This window comes from Mustelus asterias, chromosome 5, assembly GCF_964213995.1.
Source record: "Mustelus asterias chromosome 5, sMusAst1.hap1.1, whole genome shotgun sequence".
Taxonomy (NCBI): Eukaryota; Metazoa; Chordata; class Chondrichthyes; order Carcharhiniformes; family Triakidae; genus Mustelus; species Mustelus asterias.
This window is the reverse complement of record NC_135805.1, coordinates 28,611,547-28,627,598: the sequence shown is the minus strand read 5'-3', so window position 1 is coordinate 28,627,598 and position 16,052 is coordinate 28,611,547. Positions and strand designations below refer to the sequence as shown.

Here is a 16,052-nt window from a genome sequence, read left to right as displayed (position 1 = left end):
TCCCTAGTCTCTCCTCATACGAGAGACCTGCCATCCCTGGAATCAGCCTGGTAAACCTTCACTACACTCCCTCTATAATCAACACCTTGAATCAATCTGATTAAAGAGATGATGCCTCAGATTTGTCCGTTCATGAGTGCTTAATGGTTGAAGCAACTGTTTCAGTGTCTGGAATGTCCATTAATGAAAATGTGTTGTGAGTATGAGATTTTGTTTGGCAATTATTAGTGCCATGACTGCCCAATGCACCAATGACAGTAACTGCCACGGTACATCCACTGTTATGTCGGCTACATATACGGCAAGGAACTGGAAGAGCTGTGGAGTGTATTGGAGTCAGTTCAAAAAATGTAAATCCACTTGTTGAGTAAGTCTCCTGCACAGCTGGCCAAATATTACCAAAACAAATCCACATTGTAAGATCAAATTTCCTCATGAGAGTCAAACACTATTATCAGCCCTGACCACTTCTAAAAGACTTAGTTATCAGGTTGACCTGACCACTTCCTCCTTGGTACTTCTATTGACACCGTGTTGATGAATCTTATGCAAATTATTCTCAGAAATCTTATCTGCTGTTTTGTCCATTTTTGTAGGAATCAGTTTATTCATTTTAGTTTTTTTTATTCATTCCTGGAACATGGGCTTTGCTGGCTGGGCCAGCATTTATTGCCCATCCCTAGTTGCCTTTGGAGGGCAGTTGAGAGTCAACCACATTGCTGTGGCTCTGGAGTCACATGTACAAAGAACAAAGAACAAAGAACAATACAGCACAGGAACAGGCCCTTCGGCCCTCCAAGCCCGCGCCGTGCCCCGGTCCAGGATTGAATCCTGAATCCAGGATCCCCGCCCAATTTTCCAGCCTATCTACATACCAATATCCTATCCACCGAGCTGTCCCTCACAGCTACGATGCTTTGTTCATTACAACCTATTAACTCACCCCCACCCCCCCATTCCAGACCATGTGATCTCCAGGGAGAGGCGAAAACCCAGAGTGGGCCAGACCAGGTAAGGACGGCAGATTTCCTTCCCTAAAGGACATTAGTGAACCAGATGGGTTTTTCCGACTCGACGATGGTTTCATGGTCATCAGTAGATTTTTTATTCCAGATTTATTTTTTGGTGAATTCAAATTCCACCATCTGCCGTGGCGGGATTCGAACCCAGGTCCCCAGAACATGAGTTGAATTTTTTTGGATTAATAGTCTAGCAATAGTACCACTAGGCCATTGCCTCCCCCTTTGTCACAAGCTTAAGACATTTTTGTTCATTCATTCACGGATCTCACTGGCTAGGCCAGTGTTTATTGTTCATCCCCTAGAAGTTAAAAAAAACCCAGTTCAGACCAATATTCTTCTTTCCCCATTTGACTGTTTTTGTTTCCTTCTGGGCCCTAATTGCCCCGGAGAAGATGGTGATGAGCCACTTGAACTGCTACAGTCCATGTGGTGTACATACAACCACCATGCTGTTAAGGAAGGGTGTTCCAGGATATTGACCCAGCGATACTGAAGGAATGGCGATATATTTGCAAGCTGGGATGGTGAGTGGCTTGGAGGGGAACTTCTAGATGGCGTTGTTCCAATGCATCTGCTGCCTTTGTCTTTCGAGATGGTAGTGGTCGTGGGTTTGGAAGGTGCTGTCTAAGGAACCTAGGTGAGTTCCTGGATGGTCCACACTGCTGCTATTGTGCTTCTGTGGTGGAGGGACTGAATGTTGATGGATGGGGTGCCAATCAAGCAAGTTGCTTTTTCCTGGATGGTGTTCAGCTTCTTGAGTGTTGTTGGACTATATAAACCATATCATCTGCCTTGTGTTTCCTGGTTCACCAAAGGCTATCTCGAGTGCCCATCTATAGAATAGTCTGATCAACTCTTTAAACTCTTGCCAGATAAGGGAGCTTAAAATATTCCAGCAATAAACAAGAACTCTTAGCAGTTACAAAGAAAACCACTTGGTGTGGGGCATAGAATGGGATCGCGCGAGAGTGTGTTGTTTTGAATACATTGTGCCAGCAAGTCATTGGATGCAGATTCACACTGCAGATCTCCACTGTGGCTTCAGATATGCTGCTGTGTGAGGCACCAAGCGAATACTAAGGATTACCACACTGAAATCAACTTGGAAAATATTCCAGGATGTATCCATTTTCATTCTCTGCCTTTCTGTAGGTTATAACTAAATGCCCAAAATCATTCAGATGCAATGCACAGATTGGCTATTTTATCTGTATTTATACGGTTCCTGATGCATACCCCAAGTATCTTCGAATAATAGCGATATTTGTATTAGCAGGTACAGTAAGCAAATGGTATTTATTGTGAAGGGGTTCATAGAATCCCTACAGTACAGGAGGGGGCCATTCGGAGGGTTATGAATCTTCACCGACAACAATCCCACTTAGGCTTTATCCCCTTAACCCCACTTATTTACCCTTATAACACCCGCTCTAACACTAAGGGGCAATTTAGCACGGCCAATCAACTCAACCTGCACATCTTTGGAATGTGGGAGGAAACCCACGCAGACACGAGGAGAACGTGCAAACTCCACACAGATAGTGACCCGAGACCGGAATTGAACCTGGGTCCCTGGTGCTGTGAGGCAGCAGTGCTAACCACTGTGCCACCGTGCTGCCCAGGGTTGGAATACAAGAGTAAAGAAATAAGGAAGTCTTGCTGCTATTGTATAGGGCTTTGATGAGACCTTACCAGGAATTCTGTGCATGGTCTCCTTCCCTCAGAAAAGATATACTTGTTCTCACATATTCTCATTAGATCGGTTCCTGGGATGAGGGAGATGTCCTATGAGGTGAGTTTGAGTAGAATGGGCCTCTGTTATCTGGAGTTTAGAAGATGATCTGATTAAAACCAATAAAAGGTCTTGACAGAATGGATGCTAAGAAGCTGTTTGCTTTGACTGCGGAATCCAGAATTAGGAGTCAATAAGGGGTCAGCTATTTAAGGTTGTGTGGTGAACCATCGTTGGTTCCCACTGTGGGGTTGTTCTAATGTTGTTGTTGGGCTAGGGTGTTCCCACTGTGGGATTGTTCTAATGTTGTTGTTGGGCTAGGGTGGGATTAATACACCTGTGGTTGTTACTGTTGTGGCACATCCCAGTCGGGCTCCGCCTCCTGGGAGAGGTATAAGACCCCCTGCTCGGGCGGGACCTCGTCAGTCTGGGATGGTGTACTTAGTTCTAGTAGTTCCATTGTTAGGCAATAAAAGCCTTCAGTTACCGAAGCCTCGTGTCTTGAGTTCAATTGACGTGCATCAATTTTATTGCCTAACACTAAGCTCTCGACGGAAAGGAGAGTATGGAACAAATCTTAAAGCCAGAGCGTCTGACGCTGGATCCACGTGCGGTGGGCACCTCTAACACCTTCGACCACTGGCTGAAGTGTTTTGAGGACTACCTGGCAGCCTCCGCAGCGGTCATCACAGATGATGACAGACTCCAGGTCCTCCATGCGAGGGTAAGCGACACTGTCTACCTCGCGATCCGTGCGGCCACCACTTACCCGAGGGCCCTCGAGCTTTTAAAAAAGCGCTACACGAAACCTCCCAATGAGATCCACGCTCGTTACCTCCTCGCTACACGACGTCGGCAGTCGGGCGAAACCATGGAGGATTACGCCAATGAGCTCTTGCAGCTTGCCAGGGGCTGCGACTGCAAAGCTGTGTCGGCTGAGCAGTATATGTATGACCTCGCCCGAGATGTGTTTGTGGCAGGGGTAGGATCTTCGTACATCCGTCTCAAGCTGCTAGAAAAGGGGAATCTCAACCTGACCCAAGCTATGGAAATGGCTGAAATGCTTGAGGCGGCTTCGAAGAGCTTGGTCCTGTATCCGGAGGACCACGTGGAGACAACGTGGCAGGAGCAGTCAAAAATCCCTCCTCGCCCCACGGGCTCGAAGTGCAGTGTTATGGCGTGCTCCCATGTAGACCCGACGACGGCGGCAGCCCCATGCGGCCCGCGGTGCTACTTCTGAGGAATGGCCAAGCATCCACGACAAAAGTGTCCTGCTAAAGCGGTGGTCTGTAATCAATGCGGTAAAAAGGGGCACTACGCGAAGGTGTGCAGATCAAAGCCCAAGAACGGCAGTGCAGCCTGTGACCCTTCAGAACGGGGATCATCACCATCGACGTCGAAGTACCCACGGGGTTCGTCCACGTGCGAGTCCAGGACGACGCCATTGTGGTCGACGGAGTCGGAGGAGGATGACCACCGGGAGTCGCTATGCTTGGCGCCCTCAACCATGTGCGATTCATGGGGGCGGCCATTTTGGTCGACGACGACCAGGAGCGACCAGCAGGGGTCCTCAGCATCGACCTCAGCTGCCTGCAGTGACGTTCAAGGGCCAACGGTGGCGTCGATCACCCTGAACCAGGCTAAGCACCACAGGCTTGACTGTTCAATGATGGACATAGAGGTAAATGGTCGTGCAATTTATTGTCTGTTTGACAGCGGGAGCACTGAGAGCTTTATTTACCCTGACACTGTAAAGAGGTGTGGACTCCAGATTCAACCTGCCAAACAGACAATCTCTATGGCATCACGGTCCCGGTCTGTCCCTGTTCAAGGACGTTGTGTGGTAACTCTGAAAGTGCAGGGCACAATTTACGAGCGATTCAGGCTCCTTGTGTTGCCGCATCTTTGCGCACCAATTCTCCTCGGACTAAACTTTATGGTCCACATGAAGAGTGTGATCCTACAGTACGGTGGGCCACTCCCTTCGCTGACAGTAGGGGAACAGCTGCAGTCTCCAAATTGTCCAAAGCGCCCCGCATGCAATCTTTCTACATTAAAGATCACCACACCCTCTTTATTCAAAAATCTGGTACCAGGCTGCAAGCCCATCGCTACTAAAAGTAGGCGTTACAGCGCTGAAGATTGGATCTTCATCAGATCTGAGGTTCAGCGGCTCCTCAAAGAAGGGATCATACAGCCCAGTGTTAGTCTGTGGAGAGCACAGGTTGTGGTGGTTAAGAGCGGGAACAAACCCCGGATGGTCATTGATTACAGTCAGACCATTAATCGATATACGCAGCTGGATGCGTATCCTCTCCCGCGCATATCTGATATGGTCAATCAGATTGCGCAGTACCGGGTGTTCTCCACCATAGACCTTAAGTCCGCCTACCACCAACTCCCCATCTGCCCAGAGGACCGACACTACACGGCTTTTGAGGCGGATGGTCATCTGTATCAGTTTCTTAGGGTTCCATTTGGTGTCACCAATGGGGTCTCGGTCTTCCAGCGTGCTATGGACCGAATGGTAGACCAGAACGGGCTGCGGACTACCTTCCCGTACCTGGATAATGTCACCATCTGCGGCCGTGATCAGCAGGACCATGACACAAATCTCCAGAACTTTTTACGCACTGCATCTCGCCTGAATTTGACCTACAACAGGGAGAAGTGTGTATTCCGTACGTGCCGGTTAGCCATCCTGGGATACGTAGTGGAAAACGGGGTCATTGGCCCTGATCCCGACCGTATGCGCCCCCTTGCTGAACTTCCTTTGCCCGCTAGCGCAAAAGCACTGAGGAGATGCCTAGGCTTCTTCTCCTATTATGCGCAGTGGGTCCCCAACTACGCGGACAAAGCCCGTCCGCTTATTAAGTCCACGGCTTTTCCACTCACGCCAGAGGCCCAATTGGCCTTCAAGGCATTGAAACACGACATTGCGAAAGCCACGATGCACGCAGTAGACGAATCCATCCCTTTTCAGGTGGAAAGCGATGCATCTGATTTCGCCCTGGCCGCCACACTAAACCAGGCAGGCAGGCCCGTCGCGTTTTTTTCCCGCACCCTCCAAGGTCCCGAAATTCGGCATTCAGCGGTGGAAAAGGAGGCCCAGGCCATTGTGGAGGCCGTCAGACACTGGCGTCATTACCTGGCGGGGAAGCGGTTCACCCTGATCACGGACCAGCGGTCCGTGGCGTTCATGTTCAATAACACGCAGAGGGGCAAGATCAAGAATGACAAGATCTTGCGGTGGAGAATTGAGCTCTCCACCTATAACTACGATATTATGTATCGTCCAGGGAAACTCAATGAGCCCTCGGATGCCCTCTCGCGCGGAACATGCGCTACTATGCAGGAGGATCGCTTGAACGCCCTCCATAATGACCTGTGCCATCCTGGGGTCACTCGGCTCTACCACTTTATCAAAGCCCGCAACCTGCCTTACTCGGTGCAGGACGTCAGGTCAGTGACAAGGAGCTGTCGGATTTGCGCGGAATGCAAACCGCACTTTTACCGACCTGACCGGGCACATTTGGTCAAGGCCACTCGCCCCTTCGAGAGGCTGAGTGTGGATTTTAAGGGCCCCCTTCCCTCAACAGATCGGAACGTGTACTTTCTGAACATAATAGACGAGTACTCCCGGTTCCCGTTTGTTGTCCCCTGCGCGGACACGTCGACTGCCACGGTGATCAAGGCATTCCGTGATCTTTTTACCCTGTTCGGGTACCCCAGCTATATACATAGCGACAGGGGCTCGTCGTTCATGAGTAATGACTTGAGGCAATTCCTGCTCTCATACGGGATTGCCTCTAGTAGGACCACGAGTTACAACCCTAGGGGCAATGGACAGGTGGAAAGAGCGAATGCTACAGTCTGGAAGGCTGTCCTATTGGCGCTGAAGTCCAAAGGCCTTCCAGTCTCCCATTGGCAGGAGGTCCTCCCAAATGCGCTTCACTCCATTCGCTCCCTCCTGTGTACGGCAACCAATGCTACTCCCCACGAGAGGATGTTCTCATTCCCTCGGAAGTCGTCCTCGGGGATATCTTTACCAGCCTGGTTGACGTACCCAGGACCCGTCCTTCTGCGGCGACATGTAAGGGCCCGCAAGTCCGACCCCTTGGTCGAACAGGTCCACCTCCTCCACGCCAACCCTCAGTATGCCTATGCGGGCGAGAGGACACAGTCTTGATCCGAGACCTGGCGCCCGCAGGGGACGTAGCAACTCCTGTCGCTCCCATATCCCCAGTGACGAATCCCTTATCCCTTATTTCTTCCCCGGACGTGGCGCGGTCAGCATCGGGACCAGTGCTTAACAGTTATACTCCAATGTACAGCTTGCCTGAGACCCGGAGATCGGCGCCATCGCAGAATGTACCGGGATCCCCTGCACTACCGCTTCATCAGGGTCAACCGGCCTGTGAGTCCACGAGAGGACAGCCGGACGCTGTTTTGGAGAGAACGCCACCGCAAGCACCTACTCCGGTGTCACCGCTGGTATTGAGGAGGTCACAACGACGGTGCGGTCCTCCAGACCGTCTGGACTTATAATCTGTTGACTTTTTTTTTAGTCTGTTTTCGCACCCCGCCAGCCTTTGTTCTCAAAGGAGGGGTGAATGTGGTGAACCATCGTTGGTTCCCACTGTGGGGTTGTTCTAATGTTGTTGTTGGGCTAGGGTGGGATTAATACACCTGTGGTTGTTACTGTTGTGGCACATCCCAGTCGGGCTCCGCCTCCTGGGAGAGGTATAAGACCCCCTGCTCGGGCGGGACCTCGTCAGTCTGGGATGGTGTACTTACGTTCTAGTAGTTCCATTGTTAGGCAATAAAAGCCTTCAGTTACCGAAGCCTCGTGTCTTGAGTTCAATTGACGTGCATCAGGTTGAGATGGGAGGAGACTGAGGTTGAGGGGTCAATCACAAGGGGGCATAGTTTTAGGCTAATGGGCAGGAGATTCCGAGGGGATTTGAATTTTATTTTTCACTCAGAGGGTGGTGGGAATCTGGAATGCACTGCCTGGAAAGGTAGTGGAGGCCGAAAACATTACAACCTTTAAAAAGTATTTGGATGAGCAATTGAAACGTCATAACATTCAAAGATATGGGGCAAATACAGGAAAATGGGATAAGTGCTACTTTGGTGGTAATTATTGTTGGTGCAAACTCAGTGGGTTGAAGGGCCTTTTCCGCGGTGTATGACAATGACTCTATATAAGGAGGAATTTCTTCACTCAGAGGGTTATGAATCTTTGGAATTCTCTGCCTCAGAGAGTAGTGGATACACAGTTAATAAGCACACTCAAGATGGAATTTGGTCATTTATTTTGCGGCACTTCAGGGAACCAAGGAATTTGCGATTTGCCGGGAAAGTGAAGTTCATAAGAAAGTTCAGCCATGATCTTATTGAATGTCAGAGCAGACTTGCTGGGCCATCCAGCCTACTCCTCTGACGTCTGCTATTTTTCTGGTTAACTGTTCTCACCATACTGCTGTAAGAAATTGTCTGTTGGCACAACTTTCATTCCCTTTGTTCCTATACTAGCATCTATGGTACTCACACTTATATACCTGCCCACATTTGAACAATGTGTTTTACAATCAATTCCTTTGAAAGGCATTGGCTGACAGGGATCCTAAAAGGGAAAATGCTGGAAAATCTCAGCAGGTCTGGCAGCATTTGGAAGGAGTGAAAAGAACTGATGTTTCGAGTCCAGATGACTCTTTGTCAAAGCTGGACTGGCTGACAGGAATGGCTGGGTCCAGAGTTCAGCCGTGACTGCTTCCTGTTCTTTCCCATTACCAAAAAAAGCTTCTTGAATTTCCAGTGGCCCAATTTAAAAAAAATGTGAATTCCACACTTTCTGAAATGTCACTTACAGAGTCATAGAGTTTTACAACATGGAAACAGGCCCTTCAGCCCAACTAGTCCATGCCACCCAGTTTTTAACAACTAAGCTAGTCCCAATTACCCGCATTTGGCCCATATCCCTCTATACCCACCTTCCCCATGTAACTATCTAAATGCTTTTCAAAAGACAAAATTGTACCTGCCTCTACTACTGCCTCTGGCAGCTTGTTCCAGACACTCACCACCCTGTGTGTGAAAAAATTGCTCCTCTGGACCCTTTTGTATCTCTCCCCTCTCACCTTAAACCTATGCCCTCTAGTTTTAGACTCCCCTACCTTTGGGAAAAGATGTTGAATATCTAGCTGATCTATGATCCTCATTATTTTATAGACCTCTATAAGATCACCCTTAAGTCTCCGACACTCCAGAAAAAAATGTCCCAGTCTATTGAGCCTCTCCTTATAACTCAAACGATCAAGTCCCGGTAGCATCCTAGTAAATCTTTTCTGCACTCTTTCTAGTTTAATAATATCATTTCTATAATAGCGTGACCAGAATTGCACACAGTATTCCAAGTGTGGCCTTACCAATGTCTTGTACAACTTCAACAAGACGTCCCAACTCCTGTATTCAATGTTCTGATCAATGAAACCAAGTATGCTGAATGCCTTCTTCACCACTCTGTCCACCTGTGACTCCACTTTCAAGGAGATATGAACCTGTACCCCTAGATCTCTTTGTTCTGCAACTCTTCCCAACACCCTACCATTAACTGGGTTGGTCCTGCTCCAATTTGATCTACCAAAATGCATCACTTCGCATTTATCTAAATTAAACTCCATCTGCCATTCATTGGCCCACTGGCCCAATTGATCAAGATCCCATTGCAATCCTAGATAATCGAGAGGCCTATCCAGCTCACTTACCTTCCTCAAACCCCTGACTTCCTGTTGGGAGCAAGAAAGCAAAATAGGTGCTAAGGCAAAGAGGAGAAAAGAGGAAAAGTAAAGTTTATTTATTACTGTCACAAGTAGGGTTACATTAACATTGCAATGAAGTTACTGTGAAATTCCCCGAGTCACCACACTCCGGTGTCTGTTCAGGTCAATGCACCTAACCAGCACGTCTTTCAAATTGTGGGAGGAAACAGGAGCACCCGGAGGAAACCCACACAGACACGGGGAGAACGTGCAAACTCCACACAGACAGTGACCCAAACAGGAATCAAACACGGGTCTCTGGTGCTGTGAGGCAGCAGTGCTAACCATGTGCCGTGAGGTGAGATAGACATGAAGGTGAAGTTGGCATTAGTGGGGACGGGGACCGGGGGGGTTGCGGGAGAGTGCGAGAAAGAGCACAAGAGAAAAAAAGGCGAAGGAACGAAAACTGAAGTGTTTCTGAGAAAGAGAGAGAAAAATAGATGATAAAGGAAGAGAGAGCAAAACAGGGAAGCAGGAGAGTAAAACCAAGTGAAATTGGAGCCAGAGGTGGAAGAGGGCAAAAGAGAGGAGTCGTCGAGTGAGCCATTCCCTTTGTAGCATCAATATTCTTAGTAAGTGTGGTGGGGTTGGCAGAGGGGAGGGTGAGTGCAAAGGAGAGATATTTCTGGTGGGGCCAAGGCCAAAGGATAAAGCAAGAAAACAGAGTCTACGTCGTTTTAGGAAAGGAAAATCCTGTTTGACAAATCCAGTAGCTGATTTCTTTTGTTGGTATAACTGGCAGTGTACCCGGTGAATGTAGCCTATTTTAGCTTTTCGATTTTCAAAAGTTTGATTTGATTAGGTGCCACACAAACAAGGGATGACGGAGCTGGTAATATATTAGCATGGATAGAAGATTGGTTAACAGACAGAAAACAGAGTCGGAATTAAAATAGTGTCATTATCAGGTTGGTATGCTACCATGAGTGGGATGTCACAAGGATCACAGTAACTTCATTGCAGTGTTAATGTAAGCCTTATTTGTGACTAATAAATAAACTTTACTTTTACTACGTATAGACAATATTAACGAATTTAGAAGAATGAGAGATAATCTAATTGAAACATATGAGATTCCGAGGATTCGTCACTGGGTAGATACCGAGATGCTGAAACCTCTGGCTGGAAGGTTAGGACCTGGGGTCATACTCTTCGCATAAGGGGTCAGTTATTTAAGACTTTGAGATGTTCCCGCATTCAAAGATCGAGATTCCTTGGGATTCTTTACCCCAGGAAGCTGTGGATGCTCAGTCATTGAACAAATCCAAGACGGGTATCAACATATTCTTGATAACTCAAGAAATTAGGATAGGGAAATGGGCAGGGAAATGGAGTTGTGGGCAAAGATTACAGAATGGCAGAGCAGGCTTGAGGTGTTTACTCCTGCTCCTATTTCTTGTAAAGAAGTTTAGCAAGCATTGAATCGGGGAATTTTGTTCCAATTTATTGTTGGAAATGAAAATTGGCTCAATAGAACCCTGGAGTGTCCCTACCACTATATCGTATCCATGGCTACGCCTGCACTGTTGTCACAAAGACAAGTACAGCAGCCCATTCATCATCACAATGAGGGGAATGATAATTTCACCGTGTTTTTGTTTGCTATCACTGATTGAGGGAAGAATGTTGGCCAGGACAACACTTTACTTTGAGGAGTGCCATGGGATCTTTAAACATCTATCTGAACCATTGGAATAGACAGGCAGGTTTAGAGATAATTAGAAGGATGGTGTACCATACACCTTCAGTGCTAGATTATCGTAACTGCCTGCATTATGAGCTGAAACTTTAATATGCAGTTTGAACCTACTGACCCAAAGATGAGAGTGCAGCCAACTCAGACTGGGAACGGTAGGGCCATTCACTCCAGGAGCCTGCTTCAAATAGTTCCTGGCTGATCACACCTCAACTCCATTGAGTCAGCTTTGCCTCACATCCCTCGACACTTTGTCTAGCAAAAACATACCGATGGCAGTGCTAAAAGCTCCAGTTGACTCAGTGTCCATCGCTTTTTGGGGGCAGTGGTTTCCAGATTTCCACAACCCTTTTTGGAGAAAGTGTTTTCTGACTTCATTCCTGAATGAACTGGCTCTAATTTTAGGATCAGGTCCCCTCGTACTTGATCTCCCTCCCCTCCCCCCACCCCACCTCCACAATCGGAGGAAATATTTTTTCCATATCTGCCACATTGACCAAGGCTCTGTGCCATAAAGGGAAGCGATGATCGAGTGGTATTATCGCTAGGCAATGGCCTACGGGTATTATCACTAGGCAATGGCCTACGGGTATTATCACTAGGCAATGGCCTACGGGTATTATCACTAGGCAATGGCCTACGGGTATTATCGCTAGGCTATTAATCCAAAAACGCAGCTAATGTTTGGGGACCCGGGTTTGAATCCCGCCACAGCAGATGGTGGAATTTGAATTCAATAAAAAATGTCTGGAATTAAGAATCTACTGAGGACCACGAAACCATTGTCGATTGTCGGAAAAACCCATCTGGTTCACTAACGTCCTTCAGGGAAGGAAATCTGCTGTCCTTACCTGGTCTGGCCTACATGTGACTCCAGAGCCACAGCAATGTGGTTGACTCTCAACTGCCCCCTGAAACTCACCTGATGAAGGAGCAGCACTGCGAAAGCTCGTGATTCCAAATAAGCCTGTTGGAGTTTTACCTGGTGTTGCGAGACTTCTTACTGTGCCCACCCTAGTCCAACGCCGGCATCTTCACATCATGGCCCTCTGAAATGGCCTAGCAAACCACTCAGTTCAAGGGCAACTGGGGAATGTGGTAAACCACTGTTAGCTTATTGCCTGTGTGTGTGTGACATGCCTGGACATGCCCCCGCCGGCCCTGCCTGAGACTCCTCCCCCCCCCGGTCCAGGTATAAAGGTGACTGCTCCCCACCCCCCTGCCTCAGTCTCTGGACCAGTTCATCAGCATGGGTGTGCTCCAAGTCTTTTGCGAATAAAAGCCTATTTGTTCTTGCATAAAAACTAGTCTTTGCTTGATTGATAGTGCATCAGGGAAGGGCAATAAATGCTGGCCAGCCAGCAGCGCCCACATCCCACGAATGAATGAATAAAAAATTCCATCCCAGCTCCCTTTTTAATTGTTTTTCACAGCTACCTACTAACTTCAACTTATTTATGAACTTAAGACTTACAAATCTCTTCCACACGTCCACAGTTCCTGACCATTGTGAAAATACTCTGACTGATCTTTCTTGGGTTCCAAGCTGATGATCTCACACTGGAACCTATCTGGATATTCATTGAATCTTTCGCCATCTCTTTGCAGCATCCTTCTCTCAGCTGCACACTCACAGTCCTTCCTAACTTAATGTCCTCTGCAAACTAAGTTAGTTCCATTCTTTGTAAAAGTCTATCTTAGAAAACACCAACTCGGTTATGCTGAATGCAAGAAGAACTCGTATCTATTTAGCATTGTTTGCATTCTTAGAATGCCCCAAAATGTTTCACTTTTAAAGTTGTTATTCATTTGATAAACACCAGAAACAACGTGTACTGAGCAAGGTCCCACGTACCTGGAGATAAATGATCAGCAATCTGTTTTTGATGGCTGAATGATCATTATTAGCTGGGACGAACAGGGCAATGTTCCCATTTTTCTAAGAACACGGGATTTTTACACCCACCAGACAGGGCCGAAGGCCCCTCGCTTTTAATGTTTCCTCTGAAAGTACTTGCAAGTGACAAACTCCTGCAGCTATGTGATTAAGAGTTCTCAAAAAGACGGGATTGTTTTAGCAGGAGCAGGATTGGATAAATGATATGCTGAAGAGAAATATTTCCAACGATTATTTTGCAGACTTGCTAGGTACCCCCGATAACCTTTCACCCAAATGCTTACCAAGAATCAATCTCAAAGACTCTATGCTCCCATTGCCTTTTCATGAAGAATGTTCCAAGGGGTCACAACCACCCTCGGGATGGCACGGTGGCACAGTGGTTAGCACTGCTGCCTCACAGCGCCAGGGACCCAGGTTCAATTCCTGGCTTGGGTCACTGTCTGTGTGGAGTCTGCATGTTCTCCCCATGTCTGCATGGGTTTCCTCCGGGTGCTCCAGTTTCCTCCCACAGTCTGAAAGATGTGCTGGTTAGGTGCATTGACCCGAACAGGCGCCGGAGTGTGGTGACTAGGGGAATTTCACAGTAACTTCATTGTAGTGCAGTAGCCTTACTATGGCTAATAACTAAACTTTTACTTTAACTTTGAATTAAAACATTTTGCGCCATCTCCATTTCAATGGGCCACCCTTTATTTTTAATTAGTAATCCCGAGTTCTGGATTCTCCCACAAGAGGTAACATTCTCTCTACTTCTACCCTGACTAGACCCTTCCAGATTTCTATATTTCATTCAAGTCGCCGCTTACCGTTCTAAACTCCAGTGGATACAAGCCTAGCCTATTCAACCTTTTCTCAAAAGACAAGTGGCCCATTTCAGGTCTGGTAAACCTTCTCCGAACTGCGTCCAATGCATTTACATCCTTCTTTAAATATGGAGACCAATGCTATACACAATACTCCGGATGTGGTCTCACCAATGCTCTGTATAACTAAAGCATAACCTCCCTTAGTCATAGGGTCATAGATGTGTACAGCATGGAAACAGGCCCTTCGGCCCAACATGACCATGCCGCCCTTTTGTTTTTTAAAACCCCTAAGCTATTCCCAATTGTGGGGGGAATGATGGGGGAGGTAGGGGGCTGCCTGGGGTGGGGAAGTAGGGGGCAGCCTGGGGTGGGGGGGATAGGGGGCAGCATGGGGTGGGGGGGATAGGGGGCAGCATGGGGTGGGGGGGATAGGGGGCAGCATGGGGTGGGGGGGATAGGGGGCAGCATGGGGTGGGGGGGATAGGGGGCAGCATGGGGTGGGGGGGATAGGGGGCAGCATGCACCCCCCAGGGGGACTGCTCTAAATGCAACGCTTCAGCACAACAAGTGTGGCTTTCAGTGAACAGGAGACACAGTCTCAGTCCAATCCAGCTCAGTGACAGCTCATCTCAGACACGGTAAAAATCGCAGTCCTGGGCAAATCCAGACACAGAACCAGCAACCCAGCTCCTGAGGGGGGGATCTTTCTAACGGTACATGTCACAGCAGAGTGCAGGGGGCAATGGAATATAGTCTGGGTCACAACCGGAGAATCGTGAATTCGTTCATTGGGCAAAAATTCACAAACAAGGGACAGTGTGCGAACAAAACACACACAGTGGTTAAAATGGGAGTAAAAGGGTGTTTCCCAGGGTTACAGATGCGCTCGGATTTCCCTCTCTCTGAGTGCAGATCGCCCTGTGTCCGGGTGGTGTGGATGGGAAGCAGCCTCTCGCCCAGCTCCAGCCCTGACCCTGCTCCCACTGACAGCACAGGTCGCAACTCTGACTGCGAGACACGGGGCTTCAAAATAACAACCCCGAACTCCAGCAGGGATTTAGAGAAATCTCTGGAAATCATACCTCCAGCTCAGTCCAAGGAGGGGAGTGTGAAACACCCCCACCCATTCAAAGCGTGATCTTTAAAGCTTTCACTGGTTTAATTTACAGCCCGTGCTCACGGGGCAAGGAACAGTCAGGTTCAATGCTGTTAAAAACAAGAAATCAACTTTAACATCACAGTTCTCCAATTCTGGCCACTTACCAGTTGTGGAGTTTTTCAGGAGAGGGGTGATTAGTTCTTTAGCTCCTTCTCCTCTACCTTCTCTCTCCCTGTGTGTGTGTCTCTCGCTGGATTTTAGTTGTGACAGCTCCTGTTGGTTCCTCCCTGTCCCTGCACTCACACTGGTTTGAGCTAATTCCTCAGATCCTGTGTGTGTTACCCAGTGCTGCCGGACACCGAAGGTGGGAGGCTGACGTTATCGCCTGCAAAAAAATAACCCCGAGTTGAAGACAAAACAGTTATAGACTGAAAGTTGCAGGGGGCGGGGCACCAGTTTACCAGTTAAATTGCCCAGTTACCCACTTTTCAAACTTTAGAAGCTTCCAGGAACAGTCTCCACATCCGGAAACGCTTTTACAAATTACAGCACTTTCTCAGGATTTTTTCAGCACATTACGGTTTTGCAATTCAAAGGTGAGAAAGAAAAGAAAGTTTATTTATTAGTGCCGCAAGTAGGCTTACATTAACACTGCAGTGAAGTTACTGTGAAAATCCCCTAGTCACCACACTCCGGCACCTGTTCGGCTACACTGAGGGAGAATTTAGCACGGCCCAATGCACCTGACCAGCACGTCTTTCCAACTGTGGGAGGAAACTGGAGCACCCGGAGGAAACCCACGCAGACACGGGGAGAACGTGCAGACTCCACACAGGCAGTGACCCGAGCCGGGAATCGAACCCGGGTCCCTGGTGCTGTGAGGCAGCAGTGCCACCGTGCCGATAAGGGAGTATTTAAAAAAAAAATATTACCCCATTCTTAAAGTTATAAAGCCAATGCTCAGAATGGACCG

General features: G+C 48.1%; 1 protein-coding gene across 1 annotated transcript in view; it reads right to left on the bottom strand.

Annotated features, from left to right (window-relative positions):
- Window positions 1–15,320, bottom strand: part of LOC144493441 (putative G-protein coupled receptor 139) — an 88,363-nt gene extending 73,043 nt beyond the window's left edge. The window contains exon 1 of the mRNA XM_078212353.1: window positions 15,244–15,320. The gene's annotated coding sequence lies outside the window, so the exon portion shown is untranslated. The remainder of the gene's footprint in view (window positions 1–15,243) is intronic.
- Window positions 15,321–16,052: the final 732 nt, after the last annotated feature.